At 45.1% G+C, this 17,994-nt stretch overlaps 1 protein-coding gene across 1 annotated transcript in view; it reads right to left on the minus strand.

Moving 5' to 3' along the window:
• The window catches only part of JAKMIP3 (Janus kinase and microtubule interacting protein 3), a 262,100-nt gene extending 244,116 nt beyond the window's left edge, over positions 1-17,984 (minus strand). Inside the window, exons 1-2 of the mRNA XM_059730016.1 lie at positions 17,681-17,984; positions 11,275-11,400 (exon numbers count right to left, since the gene is read on the minus strand). The gene's annotated coding sequence lies outside the window, so the exon portion shown is untranslated. The remainder of the gene's footprint in view (positions 1-11,274; positions 11,401-17,680) is intronic.
• Positions 17,985-17,994: the final 10 nt, after the last annotated feature.

Here is a 17,994-nt window from a genome sequence, read left to right on the forward strand (position 1 = left end):
CTGGGACACTCAGCAACTCCTCTCTCTGTGGCTTGCAGGGAATTGACCCCACTCTGCCCCTCTCCAGGGCCGGAAATACCTCTGAGCAGCCTCCCTCCTCCAATCCAGAGCAAGATGCTGCTCCGGAAGTGTGGTGAGCGTTTCTTTTCCCTTCCAGTCTCCAACTGCATCCCTGCTGGCCCTCCATGCCGTAACTGTTGTTTGTTTTCACTTTCCCCGTCTGTTGCTGCCAGCTGCTTTTCTTCTCCTGACCTCCCCTGCCCAGCATGTAAGGCACCCTGGGGCTTTTGTTTTCTCTCTCTGACTCCTTCACAGTCACCCTGCAATTCAAAACTGAGGTTCTGGTTGGTCAGGTGGGAGTCGAGAACACCGCCATTACCTTGGGCTAATTGTTCATATAGTCTTGCAAACATGGGATCTTCCTGTTGGTCCCACAAGAAATTATGGTTTGCTCCCAACTGTACCAGTTCCAGCTCAGGGTCCGTCTTAGTAGGTCCCAGCATGTCACCTCCCCCTGCTGCAGGGTCTAAATTACACTGAATTGCAACCCCTTTTGCTGAGCACTTTTGTTGCCAAAGGAGGGCTTCTTGCTGAGCCCACCTTCACTCTTACCATGACCAGTGCTGCAGCCCAAACAGTGTGGGGTCCAAAGAAGGGAAGATCTCCACAAGTATAGGTTCTACTGGGCTGGGGGCCATCAGGGGCTTCTGCATTTGGTGGGTCTTCTATAGCAGTCAACTCATCGAGCCCCAGTCTCTCCCCACTACAATTGGGTAGGCCAGTTGGGAGGCCACAGCAGCTCTCACTTGGCCCCCACACTTGCCAACTGTCAGTGTTAAATAAGCCACTGGGTAGGGGCGGATGTGCCCATGGATGCAGGTCACATATGTACATTCCCTCATGGGGATGTCTCTGGCTTTCATGTACTGGGTCTGAACAAATTTCTGCCCTGAGCCAAAGTCCACAGGCCCATCAACCCAGACCTCTCCACTCTTTAAAGGGATCACATAGCTCCACTGGTCAGGGTTTCCCACCCCCCTGCTCCCCCCTTCCAATGAAATGTGCAAATGAGAACCCACGGTCGATCTAGGGACAGTGTTGTGCCTGGTGCCTCTTCTCCCCACACTGGACACAGGTTAGCTGGGCATCTGGTCTTCGGCATAGACTGTGGGGTGGCCTCAGGGGTACCAGGGCCCCAGCAACATCAACTGCTGGGCCCTTTCTGAGCTGGGGTTGGGGAGGTGATGGGGCTGTTGCTCAATTTGGATGCCCTCCATGTTGCCCCCACAGATACCCCGCACCCACTGGGCTTTCCCTTACTGTTTAGCGGCTAGCTCCCCCAGAGGTCCTGACACTCAAGTTCTGCCCCCAAAAAGTCCTCCACTGTCCTAGTGGCTTCTTTTATAGTGGTCACATGAAGGCAATTGGGCACCCGTTTGCGCATGCCTGCTGGGAGGATAGCACAACATTGCTTCAGTGCCACCAGTTCCACAATCTCCCCCACTGATTGGGTATCTGGGTGGAGCCGCTGGGTACATAAATCCTTTAGTTTGAGCCATAGTTTGGGGATGGATGTGGGGGTCCCAGGCCTCGGTTCTAAACCACCGCCAGTAGGCCTCCTCAGTGAGCCCTAGGTGACTGAGAATTGCTGACTTAAGTGTCTTGAAGTCTTGAGCTGCCACTGACCCCAAGGCACGATAAGCAGCTGAGGCTTCCCCTGTAAGAAGTGGGGTTACCCACACAGCCTCCGTGTCCTGGGCCCACTGGTACTTCTTTGCCATCTGTTTGAATATGGCCAAGGCTTCTGGGTCATCGGCTAGCCTTATCTTGGTCAGAACCTCAGGCTTGCTCCGGGAGTGTACATGGCCTCTGTCCCATTGACCATGGTTCCGCTGCCATAGCATCTGCAGATCTTTTTGAAATTCCTGCTGTTGCTGCTGCAGGTCTCTGAAATTGCTATTGCTGCAGTTGCAGTTAATAAAATTGTTGCTGTTGCAGCTGGAGCTGCTGCAAGAGAGCCTTCTTTTCCATCCTTGGAGGTAGGGTTCAGACTACCTGCATTCTCCACCAGCTGTAGATGGTTGGCAGCTAGACAAACTCAAATCAGTCCTTGAACCTTTTAATTTGGTCCCAGCAACAGTCTTCTTCTGGGCTTGGAAACACAAACTTTAATGCCCTTGTATGGTTCTTCTGCTTCCCAGGGCTCAGACAAAAGCAAACAATCCACATGAACACACTTGTAGCGTGTACCTAGCAACATGCGCTTCAAAGCCCTGGCTTAATCTGCACCACAGGGCTCTGTTGCTAATACAACACAATTCCAAAATAAGCACTCCCAGCCAAGCTTAACTCTCACCTTCTGGTCTTCCTTTGAGATGTCCTCCCTCTCCACACAAACATTCTCCCCTCTACGTCCTCTTCCCCACTTCTTCTACCTGTCTCCTTTTACTTCTGGGTCAGCCAATCAACTGTCCCTCATTACTGATTAACTGAACCAGCTGTGGCCCCTTAAGCAGGTGGCCTGTTACCAGCTGGCTAACTGCTCCAAGCTGCAGCCTGTTATAAGGTCCATATCAGAATGGCAAAAGTCTCAAATGGAGTCCCATAGTGGTCTCTCCTGGGCCCAGTGCTCTTCAAAGTGTTTATTAATGATTTGGACACTAGCATAGAGAACTTTTTGAGCAAGTTTGCAGATGACACAAAACTGGGAAGGACAAATTGGGGAATGGGAACACAATTCAGAAGAATCTTGACAGACTGGAAAGCTGGGCTGGAGCTAATAGGATGAAGTTCAATACAGACAAATGCAAGTTGCTATACTTTGGGAGGAATAATCAAAAACACAAATACAAAATGGGTGACATTTGGCAATACTGTGGAAAAGGACTTGGGAGTCTTGGTAGATCACAGACTCACTAGGAATCTACACAAAAAGCAAATGCAGTTTTGAGATACATCAATAGAAGCATTAGGTGAAAGACACAGGAGGTGATAGTGCCTCTCACTGTCACTGTTTAGTCCTTATCTGGAGTACTGTGTGCAGTTCTTGGCTCCACATTTTAAAAATGACATGGAGAGGTTAGAGAGGAACTAGAGGCAGGTGACAAGGATGATAAAGGGCTTAGGGGGCAACTCACATGAGGATAGGCTGAAGGAGCTAGGCATGTTCAGCTTGCAGAAAATGTGCTTAAGAGGGGACATGATCGCAATTAAGGGTACACCAATAAAAAATTTTTTGGCTGATGCTGATGGCCAATTATTGACCAATCATAATGGTTGATACCGATCTGATTGACAATATGCAGCCTGGCAGCTCGGAGAGCAGTGGTGGCAGTCCCTCGGAGTCGAGGATGACATCCGTGAGACTTCATGGGTCCTCAGGTGACTGAGGAATACATATATTCTTTGGCAATGGGAGTATGTTATTGTGTGGGGGAGTGGGATTCACAACCCTGGGTTGGTCTCCTTCTTCTTCGTCCGCTACCACTGTTCTGAATCAGTATCGAATGGTTGGGCCTCAAAGTGATGCGTGCCTTGGTGGACCAGGTGGCACCACAACAAATGGTCAGCAGCTTGCTCCTCCCAGCTGTTGGTGTTGATGCCTCCATGCTTGAGGGCGATCTTGAGTGTGTCTTTGTACCATTTCCTTTGGCTCCCCTTTGAGCGTTGGCCAACAGAGAGCTGGGAAAAGAGAATCTGGCGAGGGAGGTGGTTCTCAGACATCCAGATGCAGTGGCCCATTCATCAGAGTTGATTTCTCAAGAGCAAGGCTTTGATGCTGGTGGACACAGATTCATGGAGGACACTCGCACTGGTCTGGTAGTCCTCCCATTTGATTCCCAGGATGCGACGCAAGCACCACCGGTGAAAGCTCTCAAGGGTCTTCATGTGGCATCAGTAGATGGTCCAGGTTTCACTGCAGTAGAGGAGGGTGGTCAGCACAACAGCCTTGTAAACCAAGACCTTTGTTAACTTCTGAAGGTCTCTATTTTCAAAGACACGTTGTCACAGCTTGAAGAAGGCAGCACTGATGCAGTTGACCCAGTGCTGGACTTCTTCATTGATGGTAGCCCATTGAGAGAGGTGGCTGCCAAGATATGGAAAGTGCTCCATGTACTCCAGAGCTTCATCTACATAGATAGCGCAAGGGATTAGGGACCCTAGGGAGGGTTGATGGAGAACCTTTGTCTTTACAAGCAGCGTCCAGCTGGTAAGTCTGTGGGGGAGAAGGAAGGGGCATAGAAGGGCAGATCAAGGCCCCTGCACTGAGGGAGGGAGTGGGGTTGGGGCCTGTACATGGTATTTATCAGCGGCATTTATTGGCAACATTATCAGCCACATCAGCCAACAAAGGCTGACCGCTGATAATGTCAATTTTCCTTTTATCAGTGCCAATACGATATGGATCAATGTATCGGTGCACCTCTAATAGCAATCTCCAAACACTTGAAGAGCTGCCATAAAGAAGAAGGAACAAAATATTTTCTCTCTTGCTGTAAAGAGGAGGATGTGTACCAATGGCTTGAAGCTGCAATGAAGTAAGTTTAGATTGGATATCCGGAAAAAAACTTCTTCACTGTTAGAACAGTGAGGCAGTGGAATAGACTGCCTAGGGAAGTTGTCGACTCACCATCACTGGAGGTGTTCAAGAAGAAGTTGGACAGCCACTGATCAGGGAAGATCTAGGAGTAGCTATGCCTATGTTCTACTATGGGTATTTTCCATGCTTCTAGGCTTTGCTGGTTGCCCTTAACCATCCCCCCACCCCCAGCCTTTCTGCTACATGTGTTTTTAAGCCTTCCCAGAGGCACTGGGTGTTAGCTACATCCAAGGCTGGGGACTTTGACTAGGGTGTGCCAAAGCTTCTGCTGAGACCAAAACCAGAGGTTCCTGGCTAGAAGATCTTACCCCTCTGTTCAGGGTCAGACCGATTGCTATGTTTAGAGCCAGAAAGGAATTTGATCCCATGGTCAGACTGGTACAGACTGTAGTAGGGTTTTGCCTTCTGTAGCAGGGGGTGAAGGGGGGGCATGGCTCTCTACCCTGGATCTCTTGAGCATATATTGACAATGTTTCATAGAAGAAGGATGTTGGCTGCCATGGTTCCCCTGCTTTACCTGTGGCAGGTTACGGTGCTAGATCTTTGCCGTGTCAGGGTTGATGGTAATCTTACAAAGAGTTTAGATTATACATTGCATAATGTAGACCAGATGACCTCCAGAAGTCGCTTCCAGCCCTACTTCTCCATGATTCTCTGTTTTCAATTGGAAGGAATAAGCTTGTTTAGTATTTTATCTGGTTTTCCCTTTCATAATAGGTTCTATTTTCTTTTTCTGACTTTTTAGTTAAATTTTACATATAACAAATGAGATGCTGATATATCTAGCCAACATTCAATTATTTTTGTATCAATACACACAGGCAGTACGGAATTTAAAGTTGAAAAATGTTCTCCTGCCACTCAATAATCTGACCCCACACTAAAAGTGAGTAAGTAAATCTACACAGTAATGGGAAATAAACAGCATAAAAGAAGATAGGGAAAAGAAATGATCATGTTTGGACAATTCTTTGTTTGGCTAGTCATGTTTGGACAATTCTTTGTACTGTAATTGGCCTTGCCAAACCCACTCAGATTTCCTTGCAGAACAGAACAGATACCTAGACATTTCTGCAACAGCATTCCAAATTTCCTCCTATAGGTGCCTTTCTACAAGCCTGGGTTAGGGAAGGGGAGGAGACCAGGTTGCCCTTAGAAAGGAGCAAAAGTAAGCCTGAGGAATCACAAGGCAAGAAACAGATTTCCTCCCGCTAGTTCTGTGGGAGTGAGGCAGTTGGAAAGCACCAGGGTTCTACTTAGATACCCTGACAGCTGCCAAATTTTGAAATACTGATCACTTCCTATTCTAGAAGAAGGGAACAACTTCATCCTCCTTCCCCATCTATTGGGAAGTCAGAAGAGGTGCCCATCCTGAATAGACAGATTTCCTTCCTCCAAATCTCCTCCTACAGATAAGCTTTATTGCTGCCATAGCTCAGGTACTGAAATCTGCTAACAAAGGAAATAACCTCTAAACCAATAGCATGTTAGCTTCTAAAACAGGAAATAACACAAGCTTATTGTACTGTTTTACACAGGACACACTCAGCATTGCATTAGCAATGCCATGCAGAATATTTACCAGATATTTTCTTCTTAGGAGACAGATTTTAAAGAAAGCTTCAGATCACATTTCCATTTGATCTCCTCCATTCATCTACAACAGAATATCATTGTTTGCTCCTATATTTCAAAATAACCAGAGAGAAGGTACTGGTTATAAATATACAGTGCTGGTAGCTATATATCTTTCTGCCAGGATTTGTTGTTACTAGGCAAAGGAACTGAAAACGTGAAACAACTGCAGCTGGTGCTTTTCTTCCCTTATCAAATAAACCAATAAAAATGTCTTCCTTTTAGTTTTCTGTTCTTTAAATATTGACACACTCTATGAGGCATGTAAATACAATACATATTTAAGACTAAAATAATTCTGCTTATAATTTTTAAAGCAATTTTAACCTCTTGTTGATTTCAATGTAGAGGCTTTCTTAACCTGAAATTTCCCTTGGACATTTTTCCCAGCTAGTTAAAAATATCAGATTTATGAGACAGCAGAGGGCAATGGAGAGCTATAAAATGAATGGTGAATATCACATTAACCCTTGGAATACTAGTATCTTCAGGGCTACCTGCAAATTCAAACCTTAGGAGAAGAATATCTATGAACATCTCTTGTGAATGGCACTGCATGTATAATAAGACTAATGTTTGGGTTAGGTTACTAATACAAAGAGCTTAATTGGTACATGTGGACTATAGTAATCCTTAATACAAACTTCTTATCATCACCACCTGCATGTGCCTCATCTCTGGTCTGGAGAGGCTTTTTAGTCTTGATGACAAACATTTTATTATGAGGTTCCTTAGGTTTGGGACATATAATCAAGACAACATCAGGAGGCATGGTTTTCCTGCCAGATGACTACAGAAGAGCTCCTTATATAAACACAAAAATCCACCTGTATGGAATGGGCATTCAGGGTTGGGGCTAAAGAAGATAACTGGAACTGGAGATAATGTCCCATGTACAGAGAAAGGAGATGTTACCAGGTGAGCCATTTTTACAGCTACTCTATAGCACATTTCATTTTTAAAATGTCTGAATAATTATTTTGTTAAATACTGGGTAGCTGGTATGGCAATCTAGCAATATTATACATAAAAATGTTTTTTTTAAGTTACATGAAGACTGAAAATAGGTTAACCTATTTTGTTGGAAGCCAGCACAATTTAAGAACAATTTATGACATAATGACTCCGCTAATAGTTACTGGGCTAAAAGATACAACATTAAGACATATATACCGATCTCAAGACATCTTGGCTTTATTGCACCTGGCTATTTACTTTGGCTTTTTCATAGACTCATAGATTGTAAGGGGCTGGAAGGGACCTCAGAAGATCATCGGGTCCAGCCCCCTGCACCAGGCAGGGAAGACAACTGTGGTCAGGTGACCCCAGCAAGGTGACCATCTAGTCTCCTCTTGAAAATTTCCAGGGTAGGAGATAGCACCATCTATGGAGGGAGTTTATTCCACAGTGTGGACATCCTAACTGTGAAGAAGTTTTTCCTAATGTTGAGCCTGAAACGGTCTTCCAGGAGTTTGTGGCCATTGCTCCTGGTTTTCCCTAAGGGTGCCCTGGTGAACAGTTGTTCACTGAGCCCTTGATGTACTCCCTTGACATAGTGGTAAGCTGCTACCAAGTCCTCTCTCAGCCTTCTTCTTTTCAGGCTGAAGAGTCCCAGGTCCCTCAGCCTATCTTTGAATGGCTTGCTGTGCAAGTCTCTGATCATATGGGTGGCCATTCTCTGGACTCTCTCTAGCTTTACCATGTCCTTGTTAAAATGCGGCGCCCAGAACTGGATGCAGTACTCCAGCTGTGGTCTCACCAATGCTGAGAACAGTGGAAGAAACACCTTCTTGGCTTTGCCGAAGATGCATCGATTGATGCATGCCAGAATATTACTTGCCCTACTGGCTACAGCATCGCAATGCCGGCTCATATTCATACTGTGGTCTATTATTACTTCCAGGTCCCTTTCATTTGTAGTGCTAGTCAGTTTGGTGCTGCCAAGCCTGTAGGTGTGTTGGGGGTTGCTCGTCCCAAGGTGGAGCACTTTACATTTCTCAATGTTGAACTTCATCAGATTCTGATCCATGCAACTTGCTAGCTTGTCTAGGACCACCTGTATCTGTAGCCTATCTTCAAGCATGATCACGCTTCCCCATAACTTGGTGTCATCCATGAACTTGGCCAGTGAGTGAGCTCTTCACCCCTACATTCAAATAATTGATAAAGATGTTGAAAAGCACTGGATAAAGTACTGACCCCTGAGGGACATCACTGGTCACTTCTTTAGAACTCTCTGGGTCCTAGCCACCTAACTGTCTTGCAGTTAAGCCCACAATCCTCCAATTTTCTTGTGAGAACATCATGGGATAGTGGATCAAAGGCTTTTTGGAAGTCAAGGTATTTTTGCTGAGCACAATTGTACACAAAGGACATGTCCCAATGGGTGTGCAAGTGTGGTCTGAGGCGCTTCAAACTGCATGCAGCACATGTGCACCCATTTGCAGTGCTGCTAATTAGCAGTGCAGCAGGTTTTACTGACACGGGGAGATCCAGCTCAGTCTCGCTGCCCCAGGAGGCTCCCAGAACCCCAAGTAAGGCTGCTGGGGCCAGCCTCCCCTACTCCACCCAGGTCACTTTGCCCACACTGGAGCACACCTCCAGGGGACAAATGGCAGTGGCACAAGTATGTGCCGCTGTTATTTGTCCTACAGAAAACGCACACCCATGCATGTGCACGCTCATTGAGATGCACCCAAAGAGTCAGATTCTGTTCTTCCTAATTAGGCATCTAAGTAGGTTTAAGTGCCTATATGTAATTCTGTTTCACTGGGAGATGGATCTTTCTCCTTGCTGCTTTTTTATAATTTAGCTTTAAGGGTTAGAGGATGGTGTAGATGCATTAATGGATTTTTAGGGACTTGAACAGGGTGGAATAAAATTGTACTTTGGTGGCTAAGTCCACTTAAGATTCCTAATAGGCAGAACAGAATCTGGCCCCAAATCTATTAGCATGAAGGGATATAAACTATCTTTATTCTGTGAAACCTGGACTAATATCACAGATAATATTTTTGTGAAAAAATTGAGCCCCAATTTTAAAAGGGACTTATTTTCACATAAGTCTTTGTTTTCCCTTTTCCAAAACATTCCAGTAAATGAGTTTTACATATACATTCTCATAGGTATATGTTTTACATATACATCTGAGTTTTATATATCTCAGATGTATATGAGTTTTATATATACATTCTGGTTACCCAAGATGAGGTAGGAGAGGGTGGAGCCAGGAACTGTGCTGGTCCCAGCAGCCTCACCTGGGGTCCTGCGGACCTTGGGGAGCTGCAGCCTTGGCACTCTTGCATGAGGAAGCCTGGTTGGCAGCTGGAGTGTGGATCCAGCTGGCCAGGCTCCAGTTTTGGGCAATGCACACTGCCACCATATGTGGCACACTTTTTTTTGGTGTGGGTTTTTTTGACCCCAGGATCTCCTGTGGTCAAATCCTCCCCCCCACATCCCCATGCTTTAAAGTAGCAGCATGGGGAATACCTGCATGTGCAATGTATGGCACTGCAAATGGATCTGCAGTGCTGTATAACTTATGTCCGCGCTCGACTGGACACACCCTCTGAATTTATCTTGGGAAGTATGTTTGCACACTGAACAGTGTTAATGTTGCATGGCACCCTGCAGCACCCTTGAACGGATCTTAAGGCAACCCAGGGTGCCGCGGCACTCTGGTTGAGATTTACTGGATGCCACTTTAAACTCCACATGACTAAGAATTGACCCTGAATATTCTCACAGTGAATTTGTACCAGATAGTTCAAGTACCTCTTAGATGTACTCCCAGTATAATAAAGCAATTAGTAAGGCCCTGAACTGGGGTTCTATATGGGTGCTGTTTGCAAGGACAGGGCAAAGTTCCTTAAATCCATAAGCTTTAAGAGGCAGAATGGAAGGTCACAAATTAGTCTTCTGCTCCCAGCAGTGTGTTTCAATAAAAATTTGGCTGCACTGTAAAGCTGCTTTCTCTATAACCCATGAGTGCCTGATCCAACGAGACTGGGAAGACACAGAAGGCTGCATTAATTCACAGTAATAACCCAGTACCTGTTCTCAGATGGAAGCCCTCTTTTCTAATTAGTGATCTCCTGTATTTGGAACAAACTCATTTTCTAGGACTGATGACATTACAACCTTAGTCAATATTAAAAAAAAAATAGAAAAGATAATACTGTTTGACAATTTATGGCAGGTCATCTCAGGGTTGTAATGGACCGATCTCAAGGCCAGAGCTGCTGATTTGTACTCAGATATACAATTCCAGTATCTCTTGAAATCCAGTCCTAGCAGCTATAAATAACTTTTTTTGAAAAATAAAAGGATTTTTACTGATTGTCATAAAACATTAAGAACTTAACACGATCAATACTGCCAAACAGAAATTGGAAGTGTAGTACAACAAATCACACTGAAGAAGCACATATGGTAACAGAAATAGAAATTATGCTTTATTGAACAATGAGGAATCACTTCTGCAGGCAGTATTTTCCATTCAGTAGAATCAAGCCAGTTCCAGGTAAGCATATCTTAAACCCCCAAGGATTTAATCAGTCCTTCGAGCTTGTAACTATCCTTTGCAAACATCAGGCATGTGTTTTTCCATTTAGCCCATTTTGTTCCTCACTCCAAGACTGCAATAAACATTTTGTAGCTATGATGAAATAAAACAACCCCCTCACCCGAAACCAACCTTTTATTATAGTTTCTCAGTGCAGCACAAAGGAAACCATTAAAAAATCAAACTTGCAGTCTATCAGCATTCTAGGTGCTCAGTAATTCTTTCATTTCTCAAGCCAAAAATATCAAATCACATGCCAACATCTTACACTTTTGTATATGTCATCAATAGCAGTATTAATATTACAAATCACTTAAGGCCTCCATTAAGGAACTATGCATGCCCTAAATCAGATTCTCAGCTGGTGTAAATCAGTGTGGCTCCATCTGTTGAATAAAATTTATTTTTGCCTAGAGTTTTGTAACAGGGAGGCCAGTATCAGCCCCTGTTAGAGAGAAAATTGTAAAGAACTTACCTGAGATAAACGCTTGGAGTGTGGTATGGAGGATGATATCATCAAGTGGCATCCATCTGAGGAAATCCCAGAACCAGCTGAGGGGGAAGGTGATGGATGAGGAATCTTCACTTGAACCAGAGAGACCTATAAAAGGAGCAACATTGTGAAGGTTAGTTTCCCCGGGAAGGGGATGGAAGATCAGCTCTCCAAAAGTTGCTATCATCTATTTTACACGGAGGCATAGAGCTTTAAGAACCAAGTCTGCGCTGGCTGGTGGCAAGCAAAGTCGGTGAACATGAGCACAAAAGAGTGATGGTGAGCTCAGCTAACTTGATAACTGTTAGAAGCAGGAAGGAAGGGGGAAGAAACCCCTTCCTGAGCCCCTTGTTGGGTAGAATGTTGGGAGGGAAGGAAATGTGCACTGATGCATGTGACTGTATAACACTAAAAGGAACTGTGTATTCAATAACACTTAATGAGAGGATTGGCAGCAAAACAAACTCATTGGAGGTCAAAGCTGGGTAAATCATGTTTTTGTCCCCCATGAGCTAAGAAACTCAGGATCAGGAATGGTTGGGCATGGACAGGGTGTGAGGGGAGGTGAAGCCATGCAACTACAACCACAAAATGAATCACCGGATATCATATGTGGGCCACTAACCTTCCCTTGGGAGTATCCTAATTCATTTTCTCCCATCAAGGCATGGCAAGAAAGTTCCTGAAGAGGCAACTACACACGTGGGGCGAATAAGGACAGCCTTGTGTGACCTATAACTGTCCTGTGACAAGTTTACAGACTCATTGCTGATCAGATCACACACCATATATATCAATGTATTAATCATTAGAATATTCAACCTTTTGTCAGTTGAACTCCCATAATGGTAAAAATGGATAAACAGTATTGGAAGAACATCGAACTGGTAGTCTACCAGCTCAAAATCTATCTGAGAAATATGGGCCAGATCTTTCAATAATATATAGCTCAAGGGAGCTATAATGATTTGCATAAGCTATGTTTGGGACTTATAAATTCCAGACTCAGTTAATGCCCTCCATTTACAAAGACTATATCTACGGAACTGTATGTTACGGGCATGACAACTGTGGGCTTTTAGAAAATAAACATTTTTTTTCCTACATACATAGCCATAAAAACTAAACACTCTTGTAGCTGACACAAGGTGTACATGAACACTGGGTATAGAACTGTGTCCAAAATAGGACTGCACCTACATTACTTTGCAGACCTTAAGGAGCTTGTGTCAGACTCTAAAAACTATTGGACTTGTGTTATTAGTAAGGACTTTCAATCCAACCTTAATAGATAGCGCATTTCTGGCTCACAGACTGTCTACACAAGTTTTTTTTCTGAAAGCTTTCCCACCTTTGTTATCACTACTATGAAATGGGCTCCTAGGAGTTTCCCACATTATGATCCCTGTTTTATCTAATACTAAGGAAAGATTTGACAAACATGGTTGTAAAAGTGGTGGTGGAAAAACCAGTGGGTCCTAGAGCTTGTTCTTTATTAGTGGTCTTATTATATCTTTTCCCCAGTGTTAGCATAGCAGGAAAAAAGCTAGTTCTGTCTCAGCCAGAGATCAACAAACAGAACTAAACTAAGTGAAGTTTTACCATTTAAGGTTGATATCCATTCCCTAAAGCCATTTGTTTATGTTTAGAAGCCCACATCAATGTGGTTAAAGATCCTTTCCCCTTTATATCAGGCAACCATACAGGAGTCCACAATTCCTCAGATTCAAAGGCAGTGAGGGCAACTTCACTCTCTGATTAGTCACTGTACATTATCCCATGTCAATACATGTCAAGTATCTGATGGAGTAGGCTGTTGTATACAAAAGCTCAGGCCTCTAAACCAGTTAGTCTCTAAAAGGACCATCCTGCCCCACGTTCTGCATGTCAAGACCTGTAATCCTTTTGACCAATGACTTAGATTACCTTCAATTGTTATTTAGGAGTGATATTTGACAATAAAAATCTATAATAGATCTCTTAGCTTTATGTGCTGCAGAGATCATAGCCACTTTCATAGAGCCTGGTAGATGCTTCTTATCAAACCTTTCCCTGAGTATTCCAACAGCAAATATGCCTACGTGTTGCATTGGGAAACACGAATGACTGCTGCTCATTGACGAAACAACATAGCTCTAACTGGGGCTTATGGGTTCTTGATTCCATAGCTAATTCAGAAGTGTATAAATATACATTGGAGTAGCTGTGACAAACATTTTAACTAATTCCATGGGCTGTGAAAGAGCTGTATCCCTCTGAATCAACAGCTTGGGATATTATAGTGTGACCGAAAGCCCACTAAAGTTATTGGAATGATTCACAACCACCTCCCTGGGCACTGGATCCAGGCTATTAATAACTAAACACAGCTCCTCCAGATTATTAATAATTTATGCTGCACTAGTGTTAAAAGGCCTTAAATCAGGGCTGGTGACCCATTGTGCAACTTTAGGGCATGTATGAACTCAGAGGACCCAGCTCCTTATGTCAGAGACCTTACAGTATAAAAAGGCATGCTCACATGAACCTGGTTAATAGGGAATCTTGCTATGTATGAGTCATATTAGTTGGAAGCTTGTTTTACACCTAGGTATATAAACTCTTTGTCTTAGATATAGGATATCTATTTGATTTCCTGCAATTGACATAACATTCAATATTCTTGCAGTCATTTGGATGGCTTTCTTTGCTTCCGTTTCCTAAAAATTGGAATAAAACAGACCTCTAGGTTTTTTTCCTTCCTGTTAAATGTCTGCCCCATTTCATTGCTCTTCAGCCTTCTCTCTTTTTTTGAGCAGCCATTTAAACGGTCTCTAATGAAAGCCATTAGAGTCTCACAACAAAGCCCCCGTCTCATGCCTTCAAGGCAGAAGGTTTTTTTTGAAAGCAGACACAACTTTTCCAATATTGGAACTGAGGTACAAAGGTTGCTTCATGCAGGATAGTGGAATGTAGCTTGGAATAGCCACTGACTGGCACAAATTAACAAGCAGTGAACTGACACGAGCCAAGGTAATTTTTCTGCTGGTTAGATAAAGCTACCTCTGAGGTATCAACAGTTCTTTCTATTTTCTCTACAACTGAAATTTAATCATGTGCATTTTAGCCAGAGTATATCTCTCTTTCTACGTACCAGTTTTATTTGAACTTTACTTTTTCAGACCATGTCATTCTGAGATGTATCCTGCTTTCCCGGTCAGTCTAACAGCCTTACCGCAGTTAGAATCACCACCAAAGTGCTAACTGAACTTCTTTGGCTGGGCTATATCTAAAAATATGTATTTTCTGGGTAGGAATGATGTAATTTTTCATTAAAATATATCAGTTTGCTTTTTCATTCTTTCACTTTAAAATGAGAAACAGAATTGCTGTTGAAGGGCAATCTTTTCCCATAGTAATTCTGGTCTTTTTGTTTTGTTATAAATTAGGTCTCTGCACAGATGTCTTAATATGTGACCCAAACAACAGTATCTGACCCTCTTTGTACCAGGCATCTGATGCTGACCCCATGTGAGCAGTAACTATAGTTGGCAGCCCTAGTAATCACACTACAAGCTGAAGAAACTAGTTACAGATGCTTCTAGCATCAGATCCATCTAATTTCGTGTGGGTTCCTTCAAGAATGACATTTCAGAGGTTATGTGAAAACAACCTTTTCTCCCAGTCCAGCTGAGATTTTAAAAAAATAGAAAAAAGGATAGAGGTAAAGCACCAGTCAGTTAGGAGGATGGATACTTCAGTATCACACAAAGTTCCATTCAGCCATAATAATATGGAGGGATAAAGACAATTATCAATTCTAAAAATAGCTATGCAGTTCTAGGCTGAAAGATTTAGCTCTTACCAATCTAAACATGAACCTCTAGGTTCCATGAGCCTTTGCCCAAATCAGGACTACCTTTGGAGCAAATGTTTTTCTGCTTTTGTCTTGGACTTTGTAGACAAGGGACTGAATAACAGAAAGTCCCAAAACAGTAACTTGAGCCAGAAGCTAGGAATACCAATGAAGACAAAGAAATTGAAGGGTATGGGGAGGGAGTGAAAACAGAATTGGATCAAGCATGTTAAAATGTAAGCCAGCATATTTGGGGAAAAATAAATTCAGTGGGGGGGGAGGGGGCACCTGGAAAACAGGAAATGACTAGGAGAAAAGATGAAATAGTTAAATAGAGTGACATCCTGATCTCAGCAAAGTTGGAGCTGTTTTGCAGTCTACTTCAATTAAGCCAGAAGTTCACCTAGACAGTGTGTCCCCAGGTGGGGTAGGAGAAGCTGGGGCCATTACTGGACTGGCCCCAGCAGCCTTGCCTGGAGTCCGGGGGGCCCCCTGGGGCTTCAGAGTCAATCCTGGCACTTGGAGCCTGGCTGGTGGCTGGAGCGTGGCTCCGTCCAGTCAGGCTCTGTTTTTGGAGGGCACATACTGCCCCCGTGTGCACCACCCCTTTGTTTTTGTGCAGGTGTTTTTTTACCCTGAGATTGCCCAGGATTACCCTCTGCCCACCCCCCCCCCCCCAACCTGGCAGTATGGAGAACAGCTAAATGTGTGGTATGTCTACAGTGCTACATACCACATAGCCGTGCTTGTCTGGGTGCGGCCCAAGAGTCTAGACGACATGCATGCCACTTTAGACCAGTTTAAACTTCCTGAAACATTTCAAAAGCAAACCCAGAAAATCAAGTACTATTCTGAGCTGGTCCCTCTTGAACTGATTTAATATTATGTGCAGACACACAGCATTCTTTCTGTGCCTAGTCAGTCCTCCAGGCATCCCAAACTGCACTATTCCTCACCCCATCCCCCACAAACCCTTGCAGGGCAATGGGGTTGCTCTCAGATGCAACCAGGACTTTGCTCTCCAAAGAGCTATTGCTTACAGAGACCACAGTTCGCAGAGGCGGAGAAGTGGAAAACTTCTGTGCTACTTTCACTTCCCTGGGTGGTGAGGGGGGTAACCGGGCTTATTTGGGGTGAAGGAAGGTAGCCAGGTTTGCAGAAGGGGCAGGTCTCTGTAGCCCCCCCTGCTTGTGATGGTGCCTGTAACAGTAAACATCTGTTAATTGCTGTGTGGCGGCAGCAGGGAAACAAGTGCCCGTTGTGCAGTGGCTAAGAGAACACCAAATTCCGTGCTCAGTGTGAAGTGAATTAGCCCATTAAGGCTAGGGACAGAAATTACACATGAACCGATATCAGTGGCAGGAATCTGGTTCAAATCTGTAACAACAGAAGTACAGCAGACTTAAATCACTTTCAAAATGGCGGAAACTGATTTAAGATAAACCTGGATGAGTGTAGTATCAGATTTAACTGATTTAGGTTAAATTGTTTTTTTTGGATTGTCCCATATCCCCTCCAGGTTCAAGCTGTGTGCTCCAGCCCAGCAGGAAGGCTGTCTGTTTACTTCCTTCTCAGTTCAATCTACGCAGTTTAAATTAATCTGCAAAGACTGAATCTATTTAGTGCTGAGCTTTTGTCTGTACTTAGCTTAACTGTTAATTATTCCTTGCCCTCTGTCAGCCCTGCCTGGCAATGCAAGGTACTTGACGGGCTGGAAAAGCCTGAGTGCCCTTGGGGGTGTGGCAGAGCACCCACAACCTGGGAGCCACAAGCTGGGCTCTAACAACACCCCACCCAGCAACCCTGCCACCCCCCCACTGCCCTAACCCAGGTCTCCCCCAAACCCCAGAGGACTCCAGGGAAGCTCCAGGCAGGGACCCCTAGAAGGCAGGATGCTCTGGGCATGCGCTAGCCCTGGGGGCATTTAGCAGCAACGCAACGCTTACAAGGGGCCAATTCTTCAAATTCCTCAATGCAGTGGCGATGTGTAGGGGGTGCACGCGCACCCCCCCCCCCAGAGTGCTGGTGCACCCCGACCAGCCGTACTCCCCACTTAGGCAATGGGCAGGCGGGAACGCTGGCTGGGGAGGGGAGCGCACCGGATGTAGCCCCGTAGCTGCTTTCCTGGTCGGTGAGTTTTGCTGGGGGGGGGGGGGGGCCTGTGAGATTGGCCACAGGCCTGTCACAGACTGGTCGGGGGGAGGGGGGGCACATGCCCCCCCTGACTACGGTGGTACCAGTCACTCGTGCCTCAATGGACGTGCGAGCACCTCTGCCCAGGGACAGGCTGAGTCCAGGGATCCTGGTATTCTCTGATTAAAAAAAAAAAATCCCCAATTTTCCATTAAAAACAAGCAACCCCAACCCACATTTCCCCAGGATTAAAATGAAACACCGCTATATCTAGATCTACCTATTTGTGGTGTTTCATTTAAATCGCAGGAAAATGTGGATATGGGGTTACTTGCTTTCACCGGGAAATTGGGTTTTGTTTGATTTTTAAATCCGAGAAACCCAGGATCCCCGGACACACCTGGAACAGCTAGGTCTCACCTCGAGGGAGGATTTAACAGCGGGGCGTTTTATACAACTTGCCTCCGGGGTTTGTTTTTGAACCCACGAGAGGATTTCATCACCGAGCTCGCGCCGTCCCACTCCATTGCGTCACGCTGCCGCCGGGCTCAGTCACGCTGCGGCCGCCCGGTAAACAGGGGCCATGACGTCACGGCGCCCGCGAGCACCACGTGCCCCTCCCGGTGTCCGCCAATGGGAGGCGGGCTGTTGCCGCAGCCAGCCGCTCTAGGGGGCGTCCTGCTCCAGGGGGAGGGGGTGTTTCCTTGTCCCCCCAGCCCGCTAACTCTGAGGCA

The sequence above is a fragment of the Alligator mississippiensis genome, chromosome 6 (genome assembly GCF_030867095.1).
Source record: "Alligator mississippiensis isolate rAllMis1 chromosome 6, rAllMis1, whole genome shotgun sequence".
NCBI lineage: Eukaryota > Metazoa > Chordata > Crocodylia > Alligatoridae > Alligator > Alligator mississippiensis.